The following is a 14,810-nucleotide window of genomic DNA, read 5'->3' as shown; positions in this document are numbered from 1 at the left end:
AATTTTTGTTCCAAAGCGAGGCTAGTTATGATGATTAGCACAAAGACAAAAGAATAATTTCTTGACCGCTATTTAGGAATACGGTCTATATTCCAGGTGTTCAAATTATCTTTATTATTTAGAATATACCGGTATATTCATCACAAACAAAGGGGCTTATTAATATTACCCAGGCTATGACAATCCTGCAAGTAATAAGCCGCAACCTTTCATGTTTAGAAACCAATCAGTTAGATTAGGATAGAAAGTTTAAAGTTTTCCTACAAGATTCGATAATGCATGGATAACCACATTAAATCATATTTTGCAGAGTCATTTCTTGTTTTCAAGGACCTCGCGTCGATTAGCATCCATTTTGGTAAGTTGCTCACTGTTTCTCGTTTCTTTATAACACGAACAAGTAATAATTTATGTGTAATAAACCAGTTCTGATTAATTTTGCGTTACTTTTTGTCAGAATTCCTTACAAGTTTATTTTCTGAAGTGCTCACAGTCACTCATGATTAGTTGCAAATGATGCATCCACATGATCCACCAGTATTATTTATCCCGTAAATAATTTTTCGCAGCCAGATTCATTATTCCTGCTCAAAAGGTTTTAAAAAGGAACATTGCAAGGTATTAAGTGATATTAGCTTGCTGGGTGTACCTGTAACAAGTTATTTGTCTGTCGTTTTATTGAACTGTGACTAGGTCACTTGTGTTCATTTTGTGTTTATTTTTATTCCAATTATTTTCAACTTCTTTTCATTATCCTAATTACTATTATTTGCTTGTTTACCCATAATTACTCAATTTCCTCATATTTTTGCTTGTGTAGTTGTGTTATCCCCACACATTTCTCTTACCTAATTCCCGTTGTGTAGGAGTGGTAAACTCCTTCTTCCCTTAGGTAAATCCTGTATTAGTGGGTAGTAGATTTACCCCCTGGCCTTATAATTGGTTTTTAGTTAGTTTTCTATTTTCCTAAAATCCATTGTAAATTGGCTACCATTTACTTCAAGTAAGTTCAGTCAGTTCAGTTAATTTATCTGAAGAGTGTCAGTCTTAAAGACAAGTCATTTTCCAAGTCTTCCGAGGTGTGTAGTTATCAATAACATTTGGTATGATATCAGTATTTTCCTATTTCTTTATTTATGCCTAGCCTTTAGTTTAGTTACTACATATAGCTTTCTGTTCTTGATTTTAGTTCTTAGCAGTGATTGCAAAATTTCATTTGCTATTGTCTAGCTTTATTTATCTATGTTGACCTTTAATCAAGCACAGCATGTGATTTGCGCCTTGAATATTTTTGCTGTTTTCCAATGAGTAATTGCTGTATTTTTGTCTCCTGCTTTGTATCCTTTTAATTGCATTTGATTCCAAATGATCCGTTTGTTACCATTATTTCACAATTACTAGTTTCAATGTACTATTGTGGGATTATTGTGCAATATGTAATTTGAAGCTCTTGCTTTTTTCAAATCCATGCTTCATATAATAGTTCTTGGATTATGACATTTTTTAGTTTGTTTACAATTTGAAGTCATTTTACTCGTTTTGTTGGTAATTTCTTTGCCTTTTAGTTCGCAAGCATGTCTCTTCATGTATCAGCTATTTACCATGATAGTTTTTATTGTTCAGCAAGTGTAAATAATATCTATTTACTATGTTAAATCCATTGGCTTATTGTGGCTTTGTTTATTTGTTCGTTCCCGATCTCGATCCACTGTGTTTGCGTAGGTATAAATGATTTGTGTTAGAAAGTTATTTCCCACTAGATAATGTTTTACCGAAAGACTTGGCAGTGAATAACCACATGAAATTAAAATTTTTAGAGTTATGAAAAATGGGGCGAGACAAGAAGGAAACGCTTGCAGACAAACCCCTGCATTTTGAAAACCGGCAATTTGACCTGTGATGCATGTCATCAGCTGTCATAAATTGACCAAGAAAATATTTGGTCTTCCATAGTGGAAATTGAACTTCGTGCAAGAGAAGGTTAAAAAATTTGGCAAGGAAAATAACGTGCATAACAGGCATTTCTACACACGTGTAAATGAGCATCTTTTCTGGGATAAAAATTATCATATTTTCAAGCATCTTAGTTTGTCCAAACATTGTCAGGATAATTGCGATGTTTCTTGCTTAGAATTTAGTGAAAATGCTACCTCTTTCTATCAACTCAAAAACAGGGAGAGCTTCCATATTGAGCAGATGAAACTGGCCAAACTCAACAAACAAGTTGATCATGTCGGTTTAGCATTACACTTTTAAAATTTACCATTGTGTCAGTTACAGTATGTTTTCTATAATATCGTTGGTTTATAGTTTGAGTTTCTCCTCCTGGTAAGGAACATTTAAGAGCCCCTCTCAGCAATTTTCACCTAAGACCGTGCAAGATAAAAAAATCGAAAATTGCTAAAATTTGTCACAATTAAGGACTACCAAAACCATTTTTAGAAAAATATGTTTTACTTTGTTTCGATAATTATTTTACCTGGGCGGCGACTTTTTCGGTATGGGGCCTTGCGAGCGAGTGAAAACGACTCCAAAATGTCGCTTGTTTGAATCGCTCTTTTTGAAATAACGAACGAGTAACTTGAAAATCAACACAACATGGCACAGCTGGAGTAATTCATTCACCCTTTAGCGCTGTTAACGGTATAATATACCAAAACTGGAATTTTGACTTGACCTTTTTTAGATTGATTACAGACCCTTGCAAAACAAATCTGGAATATTCTGGTTATTTCCAGAATTTTTCTTAGGATATGACAAAAAAAATTTCTAGAAATTCCTAGAATTTACCAGTTTCCTTTTCTGGAAAATTCTAGAAAATTCTAGAATGTTAATGAAACATGCTAATTAGGGAAGAAATTGCCAGCTTTATTCCAGAAATCATAATCTGGGATCAAATCAGGTTTTTCCAGCTTTTTCCAGCTTGTTACAAATGCTGCTTTCTAGATTTTTCTAGACATTCCTGCATGCTATTAAATGAAAGCATGTGGAGATCATGTATTAATTTCCAGCTTTTTTCAAGGATATTCCAGTTTTTCATGATTTTCCTCTGCCTTTTCCCACCAGTTAATTTTATTCCTAGATGGTTTTAACTTTTGGTTCCTTTAAGGCAATTCAGCCATTGGTAACTTTTTAAATTTATCAGGAGTGACTTTACTAAGCCTCTTACTCTAAGCAGTCAAATGCACAACAAAAACAGGCATCATTTTCTTGTCTGTATAAAGAAATACCAAAGATCATTGAATACTTTGTTTAACTATAAAGTTATTGGTCATTAGTGGTAATCAGGCAGTCATGTCTTGTACAGTACCTTCCCTTGTAGAAGCAGACACTGTGTAATCTATGTAAATCCTATTTAACAACCTTATGTAAATGGTATATTATGATATACATAAATTGGATACAGAAGCCTTATTCAAAGGCTATGTTATACGTATGCCTCATGTATATATTTTGAAAGGAAATGCTATGTTTTATCTAGTCAAATGGAACCTTTACGTAGCATATGTAAAGGCTATGTTATGGGGTTTTTGTGTCCAAAAATAAAAATGGTTTCAACATAGTTTATACGTAGATTCGAAACAGAAAATACACAACACATACATAATTATCCTGCTCCTATAAAATAATATTCCAGCAAATCAGAAATGTGCTGGAAACTACAAAAAATCCATTGTAGTCAAGCTATTAACAGTTATTACCATAGCTCACAGACAAAAACAATTAGACGACAGATTTTAAAGCAGTTATATATTTTTATTGCATGAACCTAAGCATTTAATGCATGCCAAAATCTTTGAATTGGGTTCTTGTTTTAAATTTAACGAGACCCTCCGTGAGGGTACACTGGGTTGCCTGTGGTATGTGCACCGTTCCAGACAATTTTTTTTCAAGTTGGGGGGTCATTAAGACCATTTAAGGGGTCACCCAGAAGTCATACCAGCAGAGGCCCTTTGGCTCACAGGTCTTCACACGTTCGCACGACGAACAGATCCTTTTCTGAGGTTAAAAACCTGGCTACCAGCCTATTAATTAATCATTTGTCGGAAAGAAGAAATTCCTGTCCTCTTTGGAAATTTTAGACACGCATTGCTTACATGTGGTAGTGAAGTAAAACAGCAATTTATTCCATATAAAATGTCAACTGAGCTGTGTGTTGTCTTCCAGGAGATTCAAGTTGTCCTTGCATAATATGTAACTCTAGCAGTGCACGATATTGATTTGGTATTGTCTATCATTGTAGTGCCATGATAGAAGTCTTGGGTAAATAGCCTGAGAAGACATGTGGTTACTAGTAAAGTACTGAACCCAGAAAGATTGAAGAAAATAAATGGGAAGTGAGAAACATTGGCTTCTGGGCTGACATGTTGATAATTTTCAAGCTCCCTCACATCTTCTTTTACCTCAAGTTTAAGCGTGCCCTCTGAGCATCTGACAGCTTTGTAATACTAAAGTTTACTAAAGTTTACTAAAGTTAATTCCTAGGAGTCCGGCGGGGTTAGTATTTGGATGGGTGACCTCAAACATATACCCCTTCGTAAAACAGGAGCATTGGACCGAAAATACTATTAACGCTAACCAATGCGAACTCAGCAAGGTACAGAGTTTGTTAGCTTGCTTAATACAAAAAAAATATTGATGCAAAAGTAAATTGATACACAGTTTTTAGAAAGAGCAGAAGGAAGTTTCCTGGACGGTCGTTCGAGAATAACATATTTACTACATGAAAACAACATTAACTTTGAACCGTGAATATAGAACATAAAAAGTTACGATCAGCGACAAACATTTTGGGGAGATTTTTGCTACGTTCAATTTTGTTATTGTACTTTTGGTTGCACAAATTAATTGCAAAATCGAAAGTGACATCGCCGGAATTCAGCGGGCGCCGTGATTAATTTTGTGTCAAATGATGGCAAGGTACCGGGTTTTCGTAAGTTTCTTTTTCTGTCAAGTGTTATAGAGTTTGACAATAAATGAGCAAAGTCAAAAACAAAGATCACAATCGCCCAAACTCTTGAGGTTGACCCCGGGGTTGACCATTGTTTCTGCTGAGTCAAAAATTTACTCTCCAAGACAAGGTTATGTATCACCAGGTAATTCCATCATTTTGGAAATAGCAGCTACTTTATTGTTCATCGGCGTCACAATTAAGTTTTGTCCAATATACACAAACGGATACGATTCATCAATTCCAATAGTCCATTGGTACCATTGGTAGGATTGGTACCAATAGAAAAGAATGTCATTCCAATGGTTCTGTTGGTGAATATGCATTTCATTAAGATGACTTTCACTATTTTCCCAATTATGATGGTCTATTGGTACCAATCGTGCCATTGGTACCAATAGAAAATGATGTCATTCCAATGGTTCTACTGGTGAAACTATTTTCTCATGTGATCTAGCTGGGTACAGCCTACAGGGCAATTCCGATGGTCTATTGATACCAATGGTACGATTGGTACTAATAGAAAATGATGTCATTCCAATGGTTCTGTTGGTGAATATGCATTTCATTAAGATGACTCACTATTTTCCCAATTATGATGGTCTATTGGTACCAATCGTGCCATTGGTACCAATAGAAAATGATGTCATTCCAATGGTTCTACTGGTGAAACTATTTTCTCATGTGATCTAGCTGGGTACAGCCTACAGGGCAATTCCGATGGTCTATTGATACCAATGGTACGATTGGTACTAATAGAAAATGATGTCATTCCAATGGTTCTGTTGGTGAATATGCATTTCATTAAGATGACTTTCACTATTTTCCCAATTATGATGGTCTATTGGTACCAATCGTGCCATTGGTACCAATAGAAAATGATGTCATTCCAATGGTTCTACTGGTGAAACTATTTTCTCATGTGATCTAGCTGGGTACAGCCTACAGGGCAATTCCGATGGTCCATTGGTACCAATGATACGATTGGTACTCATAGAAAATTATGTCATTCCAATGGTTCTATTGGTGAAAAAAAAGTTCGCTTTCACACCAAGTAAAGGCACGCAATAATTATAATGATTATTCCTCGTTTAAAAACAAGTTCGCTTTTACACCAAGTAAAAGCACGCCATAATTATTATAACGAGATGCTTCAGTGAAGCATACACTGGGTTGCCTGTGGTACGTGTTACAGAAAATCAGAAGGCATTGAATTGTGTGGTATTGAACCCTAACATTCCAGTCTTTGAAGAATAACAAATAAAAGAGAAGCGAGAAACATTGTCTTCTGGGCTGACATGTTGATAATTTTCAAGTTCCCTCACAACTTCTTTACACCACAAGTTTAAGCGTGCCCTCTGAACATCTGACAGCTTTGTAATACCAAAGTTCACTGAACTTAATCCCTGTCCTGCACGGTTAGTGTTTGGATGGGAGACCAAAACAATATACCCCTCATCAAACAGAAGCATCGGACCGAAAATACTGTTAACGCTAACAAATGCGAACTCAGCAAGGTACAGATTTTGTTAGCTTGCTTTATGCAAAATAAGAATATCATTCTAAAAGCTTATTCTACGCAAAAAGTAGGTTCTGGAGGTAATTTTGAGAGTGGAAACCAAGGTTACCCGGCAGACGGCAAATACAAACTCACGATTTAATTAACTTAACACACCAGAAAGACGCTAACCTCATTTTGACAAGATAATGCTTTACTATTGCCATAAAAACTATCCAGTTACGCTCGCATATCATAAAACATGATGAACTCATAAAGGCCACCTTTTCCAGCGAACAGTTTTTTGAAACAACATATTTGCTATTAGAGGCAAAAACCCCTTCCTATTTCATTACGTGCGTGAAGAGAAGAAACATCAGTCGATTCAAATATGCGCAATATTGCAACAAACTAAATTTCAGGATCAAACCGTTTACATGAAGAACCTTTTCCTTGAATAATGAAGCACAAAATAGACGACAAGCTTTCTTTCAAATAAGCCTTGGCTGTCACATTTCCAATTATTTTTTCTTACCTGAAGACTGTGCAGAGTTGATCACAGATCCACGTAAGGTGTTCGATTCGTTCTCTGTCTTTTCAAAACAAAATAGAAAATAGAGCTAATAGTCCAGGAGCTGAGACCTGAAAAAAGGGGTTTCGCTCTCCCATCACCACAGAAAAGGTCTGATAACGGATTTTGATAGAACAACACCTCCTGAATAACGCCAGGTAGTTCGTAGGGTCGATTTGTGGTATAGGTTTTGAGTTAAGGGGGTGTTTTCTGACGTCACTGTAAATCTCACATGAAAGCGAGGGTAACAAGCGGATGGGCAATTTCTGACGATTTTTTTACTAAAAGTGTCCCGGCATGACTCTAAAGTTTGTGTTAACGTTATCTGAGGATACAAGAAATACCGCTGTGGTGTTAACTTAGGTCACGTGACCTACCACATGACACAAGACAAATAAAACAGGCGTTGTATTACTGGTAGACAGTTCTCTTTACGTTTTTCTTGGTACGGCACACTTTACAGAGTGTTAAGGTCATTAAATTCAAATTCCCCTTCAACTTAATATACCTTTTGGGCAAGAAAAAACTTCATTTCTCCTTACTACGCTTCCTGCTTAGATTTTGGGTTCCGCGAGACACCACAGGCATCCCGGTCAATTGTACATTGGAATATAAGAAAACTGGTAAGAGTCATTCTGTAATCATTTAATCAGTCTCAGTGTCAGAATCGTCCTAAGATTCATCGCTTGCATCCAGGAATGCACCATGTGGATTTTTGCAGGTCCATGTTTGCCATGCAAAAACAAGCTTCAGTACAAGACAGTCCGAGGTGGACACAAGAACAGTTGCTTTGACACCCCGACTTCTTACATTGGCAGGTGGTAAGTTCAAGGAGGCTGCTTGGTGCTGCTGATTTCGTCATATAGCAAGGCTGCAAGATACCGTTGATCTTTTCCCAGCCATTTCCTTCTGGGGAGGGTAGGTGTGGTCTTGCTACCAAAGCATTTCTCCAGATGAAGGCTTGGTAGCTGACTCTTCTTGCATGCTGGAGCACACTGTCTGAAGTAGGAGGTAAGAGTTCACTCTTGTGTCGCTTCTGACAAAACATGACATATCTCAGTTCGTCTGCACTGCTGGTTTGCTTCTTCACTGCAGGGTATAAGTCGCAGATGAATGCTTCGCACGTTGCTCTGGATACGTCATCAAGAGCAGCCGACTGTCCAACCAATTCAAGTTTGTCCTGGTGCACTTCGTTGCGGCTTAATCTTTCCCACGCCTTCTTCTTTGATACTCCGGCTAATGCACTTGTCGTGTCACACCCCGTCAGTGCATGGAATGCTGGGAGGCACCTGCACAATTTCTGGCCAAGCTTCTCACTCAGTCTATGTACTGTCACATAACGGAGGTGATCTCGGACACCCGTCTTGAACCAAAGCTCCTCACAGCCAATGCTTTCGAAGTGTGTTGCGCACAGAACCAGCACGTCAGTGTCAGGTGACTGAATGATAACCCGTGAACTGGAGCTTGAAGCATGCTTGGCATGCAAGAGCAATCTTGTATCTGCCTCTTCATGGGAACGTGCAAGTGGCTCAGTGAATTCTTACGCTCCGTTTGAGATGGAAACTGCAATCTTGCCGTCTTTATAGCCACCTCCAATGACGATTTTCTTCCCATCTGCCAGCTGCTCTTTTTCTCGGCTGCACATGGTATTTGTAAGGAAGTCACATAAGTTGATCTTGTTTTGTGGGTTTGTAATGTACTTGGCCCACTGTTTGGGGATTGGCGTGGAAGGGCCGTGTATGTACACCTCCAGTGAACTTGAGCTTCCTCTTCGCGAGCGCTCTCCACCCTTGATAGATGTTTCCCAGTATTGATCGAACACCATGTGGACCTCTTTACAAGAACTCTGTGCTAAGGGTGCTGTGATGGCTGTGTAGTACTTGGAGGCCAGCTCGCCAAAGGTGCTAGCCCCAGCGGACTTCATCATCTGCACTATTGCCATCCCATCTAGTATGTGGACTGTTTTAAGTGCTGAGGCGGGGGAAAGGCGAGGTAGGACTTCAACTTGATTTTCAAGCATTTTAGCCAATACACTTTTGGTGGTCTTGCGGATACTGCCATCTTGATGCGCAAGTGCAAATGGTACTGCTGACAGCTCGTAACTTAACACTTCCTTCAGATTGATCTCTCGGGTATTTGCGGCAATCAGTAGTCTTCCAAAGAGATCTCGGTCAGCGCTGACTGTGATGACCTTGTCATTTGCTTTCACATTTGTTTTCTTGGCCATGGTGCTAAAAGACTTAACCTTTAGGTTTGGAACTGGATCCCAGAAGTTAACTTCACTTGTCTCAAGACGCTGTTTAACAAACGCATCCATCTGCTCTCGGCCTTTTTCGGTGCTGCTTAGTAAATTATCTACGACGTTGGTTGGTAGAAGTACTCCGGTAGCAAAATTGAACAGTTCTCCTCCTGCTTCATCAGAGAAAGGGTCGGTCATTACATTAGACGTAAAGCAGTTTATCAACTTCTGAACATCCCCTTCATCCCTCAGAACCCTGTTTTTAGAAGACTCTTTGTGAGATGCACCTAAACGATCTTCTGTTACCACTGCATACATGTTCTTCAGTGACGATGTGATAGCTGCCCGCTCGTGACTCGTCAAGAACCAATGTCGTAGAGCAGCGGGCCTCATTGAAATCCCGACGATGCCTCCTTTCGCCTTCGAATCTGCATTTATTGATTGTTCTAGAGCCATATCTGTAGAAACCTGAGAGAAGGGATGGCTGGATCGACAGACAACGTGATTTCCTCTCATAAATTCAACATACACTCTAGGATGCTTGCTCTCGATCTGATGCATGTCGGCAAGGTAAACTGGGAGCCATCGCGCGTAGTTTTGCCGGTCCATGGCAAAGAAATATGGTATCATAGCTGCTACAGCTGAGAGGTGGAGCTTCCAGTCTCCCGTTCTTTCTACTTGGAGGAAGTGTAACAATAGATTAACCATAGCGTTATACTCCTCCCAATACGTGAAAAGCTTCGACGAAGCGCATTGTTCTTCCTTGAACTCCTTGAACCACTTCATGACGTCCTTAAGTTCTTCTTGAAGGATTCCAAACTTCTCAATGGCTCTAGCACTGTTCTTTGAATCTATTTGCTGTCTGCATTCTGCGAGCATCGTCCTCACCGAATCCTCCACATGTACAAGTCTCCCTTCTGCTTGCTCTCTTCTGCTACACCATGTCAAGAAAGCTTTCCACATTTGTCGAAAGAAAGTTTCAAAACACAGTTTGTGAGCCCTTACTCCGCGGTTGTAAGATTGACCAGCCAACAGTGCAGATGTGGTCCCGGCGGCATACACTCCAGATTCTATTAACAGATCATCCAGACCAGAACCTTGATACTTCTTTCCAATGATGGAAAGAAAGTTCAGCGCAATGTGGAAACCACCAAGACGAAGAATGGTGTCGGAAAACTCGTTGGGAAACTTAAGCTGTATCTGTTTCGCCCTAACATAGATAGCTAAGTCGAACGTAATCACTGACTCCAACTGTCCAACACTCAAGCTAATCTGCTGTGCATGCTTCATAACGGTATACACTGTGCTGAATTCAGTAGATGAAGCATCGAGTAACGGACAATAGCCAATGTTGGTAACACGTGGGATATCAGGAAATAACAATGCGTTAAATCCACTCCAGCTCGGAACAAGCTGGCTTGTCGCTCCCGCTACAACTGTTGTATCAAGTACGCGAGAGGGATCAATGCGAAGTAGGGCCCAAATATTATCCCTACCAGTTGCGTTGGACAACTCGTTACTTATACTGGAAAACCACTCCGTTTGAATGTTCCCTTTGTATTCAGTAAGTAGAGGTCTTCTGCCGTGCATGCAGCATTCGCGGATGTCGTACAGGGTATTAGCGGCCTCTAGGGATCTTCTGCGCATTGTGTGATCAGCTCGTGCCGTGGGTGGGAGTTCTGGGCCAAATTGCTTTCGTTGATAAACAACCACGGTTGTTGCGTGTGTGGTGTTTTTCCCATCCAATGTTTCCTCCTTTAAGTCATTGTTATCAGCCGCAAACTGAATAAACGGACCTGGCGAAATATTAGATGGCACGACTGTTCCAAATTGCTCTGCCATGGCAGTCACTTCCATTGCCAGACTGGTATCAACTTCTTGTACTTCACTGTAGGACGAGCAATGTCCCATGCGATTTAGCAGGGTAATCAACACCTTTGAGCCCGTGAGGTGGTGTACAGCCATGGCCAGACCTATTTGCTTGGGAAGTTTCACTCTAGCGTTTGAAGCTGAGTGGATAATGTCTTGCGAGATAGTTAACACTTTGCGCTCATCTTCAGTTCTTTTACACGCAGTTGAAATCTCAGGCTCTTTTATCTCACTCGGACAGATGGTCTCACGTAACAGCATGTACAGAATGGGGGGGACAATTTTCCTTGCGGTCTCCAAGGATATTTCCTTGACATCAAGTGGACGCAATTTGATTCCATTGCTCTTCCTGATCTCCTCTCTTATGCGGCCTGCAACACTCCTTATCTGCTGGTAGTCAGCTGATTCGTAATTCCCAGAATTAGAGGCTGTGGTCTTCATCTTGCTCGCTGCTGCTTCGTTTATAAGATCATGAATAGACAAAGCACTAGAGTAGACAATTTCTGATTTGCACTTGTTGGCTTGTTGGAAAAATTCAATGTCACACCCGAAGTATCTCTTCAAGCGTTCTTTCAAGCGATGCTTAGTGTAGCTTGCACCATCAACTCCACGTTCTTTCAAGATATCTTGATACTTTAGCAAAAGACTTGACATGTCGTATGCTTTACCTTCTTCAAGGATGCAGTGACCAATACTTTGTGCAAGCTCTTTGAAAGCGGCTTCATGCACAGACACGCCATCATCAAACCCTTGATGCTTTAAGTTGGATTTGCTCACGTAAGAGGAAAGACAATCTTTGTGATATTTGGCTTCGGCGGCAATTAAATCGTTATTTACACTAAGGAGACAATGCAACATTCGCTCATCGCCTTTTACCTCGGCGGCTTTCCTGATTCTTTCACTGGCTTCAAAAGTGCAGACATTGTACATCGCTGCCACTTTTTTGTGTGTCTTATTACGACAAAACAAACATTTTGACCAGTCAGTAGGGTTAACACTTGAACGGGATGTTCTTGATTGAACTTCCTTTCCTTTGCTGCCTGAGACCTCTTCATCAGTATGATGTTGAGCTGCAGTAGCGTAGCGGATATTTTGCTCGCTTGTGTAGCTAGAGTAACAAGACGAGTGCCAGTATACATCTCGTTTGGCAAGATCATCTACCTCTCCTGAAAGCCTACTATAAACTTCATCCCTACGGCGCTTTGCAGCACTAACGAAAGTTTCGATAGCCTTGCCTTTCCTGAGATTCTCACCATGAATGTCCTGGCAGATAATACATTTCTGTGATGGTGATTTCTCTTCTATCCTTTTTCGTTTTATTCCCGGCAGGAAATCCTCGTTATCCTCTCTTTGACTAGCCATATGAGCTAACATGAAAAGCAAAAATTAAACATGTATTTGCAAGGGTTTACTTCATTTGCTTTTTTAGCACTCGAACTATGCTCATTCCAACAACAAATGACTCGAACTCCTACCGGTCTTATATTTCTCAGAGATTGGTCACATCCTACACTGTTAACAACGCAATGAGAATGTCTTTTGCCCTTTCTAACAAGTTTAAGCAACCAAAGAACCGTAGAATACTCTGAATACTAAACTAAAAGAATTACACGGTGCAATTTTTCTTAAAAATTACCATCGCTATAATATCTTGCTAATTAGCAAACAGCATTCCACGGTATTCATACTTATTACCTTAACGATATGTTTCAAAATGCTTTAAACCATAACATACTCCAGTTATAATAATAAAGAAGTCTGGTTTTGTCAAAAAAAGTGACGAGAAAAAATATCATTTCGGTACAAAAAATGGAAAATTATTAGAATACTGCCGGCAAAATTAGCTTATCAGTGGCTTTACCAAGATAGAAATTGCTTGTTTGAGATACAAAAGAAGAAATATATGAATAAACTTTCCAGATACTTACAGACCACATCAAGGCATGGGCGCGGCCATATTGGATTTCGTCAGCCTCGATTTCATCACAATACATGGAATCGAGGCTCTTAAGTATGGTTTTATCAAAAGAGAATATTTCTTGCGGTTTAAAAGCCAATTTTAAAATTGTCGTTGCGGATAAGCACATTTTTTTCCTTTAAAATGAAAAAATACACTATTTAACCGCGTTTATTGAAAAGGAGAAATGGCAGCAAAAACAAAAGTGAAATACGTACATTGAAATTTTGGCTCACCAGAAACGGTTTGTTTGCCAGTTTTTTCCCTCTTTCAAGGCATAATTCAAAAGCCTGGGTTAATACCAGACAATTTCTAGGGTTCTGTCTGATGCATTCAATCTTGCAGCATTAATTAAGTCTTTGCAGTCTTTAATTACTTAATCACTTAATTACTTACTTACCTACAATTGACCGGGATGCCTGTGGTGTCTCGCGGAACCCAAAATCTAAGCAGGAAGCGTAGTAAGGAGAAATGAAGTTTTTTCTTGCCCAAAAGGTACATTAAGTTGCAGGGGAATTTGAATTTAATGACCTTAACACTCTGTAAAGTGTGCCGTACCAAGAAAAAAGTAAAGAGAACTGTCTACCAGTAATACAACGCCTGTTTTATTTGTCTTGTGTCATGTGGTAGGTCATGTGACCTAAGTTATCACCACAGCGGTATTTCTTGTATCCTCAGATAACGTTAACACAAACTTTAGAGTCATGCCGGGACACTTTTAGTAAAAAAATCGTCAGAAATTGCCCATCCGCTTGTTACCCTCGCTTTCATGTGAGATTTACAGTGACGTCAGAAAACACCCCCTTAACTCAAAACCTATACCACAAATCGACCCTACGAACTACCTGGCGTTATTCAGGAGGTGTTGTTCTATCAAAATCCGTTATCAGACCTTTTCTGTGGTGATGGGAGAGCGAAACCCCTTTTTTCAGGTCTCAGCTCCTGGACTATAAATATTGTTACCTCTTACCATTAATTATCTGAAAATAAGTCCTACAATCTTCTAATTTGCAAAATCAAAAAAAAAAAATTAAACTGGAAGTATGAGACAAGATACTACAAAGTCATAAATGCTAGCGCCCTCATTTTTTGAATGACCTTTACAAAAGAGTGATAAATGTATTTTTTTGGATTATAGTCTCTATAACTCAATCATTAAGACTGGAATTTTGCAGAGTGGTTAAGCATTTGAATCAAAAACCCTCTGAGGGGAGTCGGAATGTATGGCAAAAACATTTACTTCGTGTACGAAATACAGCTGACATAAAATAATGGAAACAGGCGACAAGAAACAATGTCACACCAAAACATAACGTCTTGCAAACAGTAGTTAAACAATAATTATGTTACCATTTGTGTCTGGTGCCCCACGAAGGAGCCATATTAAATTAAAGATGAACTGTCCAAGTGAAATTAAGATTGGTTATTTAATAGTAATACATGAAGGAGCAGTTAACCTAGCAACCTTTGTAGCTTTCTTAATTGGTGTTGATAGAAGAATCCTCCTTACACGAAGGGGTTTCTCTCCACTAACTAAAACATTCACTAATTAGCAGGTAGTTTGAGGGGAATATTGTGTGTGAATGGTGGCTGAGTTGAGAAAACATGATACACAAAAGTTAGGGTTCGTCTGAATGAGGGGGAGAAATTTACAAAGCAAACTCTCAACCCCAAAATAAGGCTAACAAATGAAACAAATTCTGTGTGAAATTAAAAACTTTAATC

General features: G+C 39.2%; 1 protein-coding gene across 4 annotated transcripts in view; it reads left to right on the top strand.

Annotated features, from left to right (window-relative positions):
* The window catches only part of LOC137970734 (tetratricopeptide repeat protein 28-like), a 101,307-nt gene that overhangs the window by 72,457 nt on the left and 14,040 nt on the right, over positions 1–14,810 (top strand). For all 4 annotated transcript variants that reach the window (XM_068817283.1, XM_068817285.1, XM_068817284.1 and 1 more), the window contains one exon: positions 311–358. The gene's annotated coding sequence lies outside the window, so the exon portion shown is untranslated. The remainder of the gene's footprint in view (positions 1–310; positions 359–14,810) is intronic.

The sequence above is a fragment of the Montipora foliosa genome, chromosome 9 (genome assembly GCF_036669935.1).
Source record: "Montipora foliosa isolate CH-2021 chromosome 9, ASM3666993v2, whole genome shotgun sequence".
Lineage (NCBI taxonomy): Eukaryota > Metazoa > Cnidaria > Anthozoa > Scleractinia > Acroporidae > Montipora > Montipora foliosa.
Note: the sequence above shows the minus strand (reverse complement) of the source record. Positions and strands in the feature narration are given on the sequence as shown.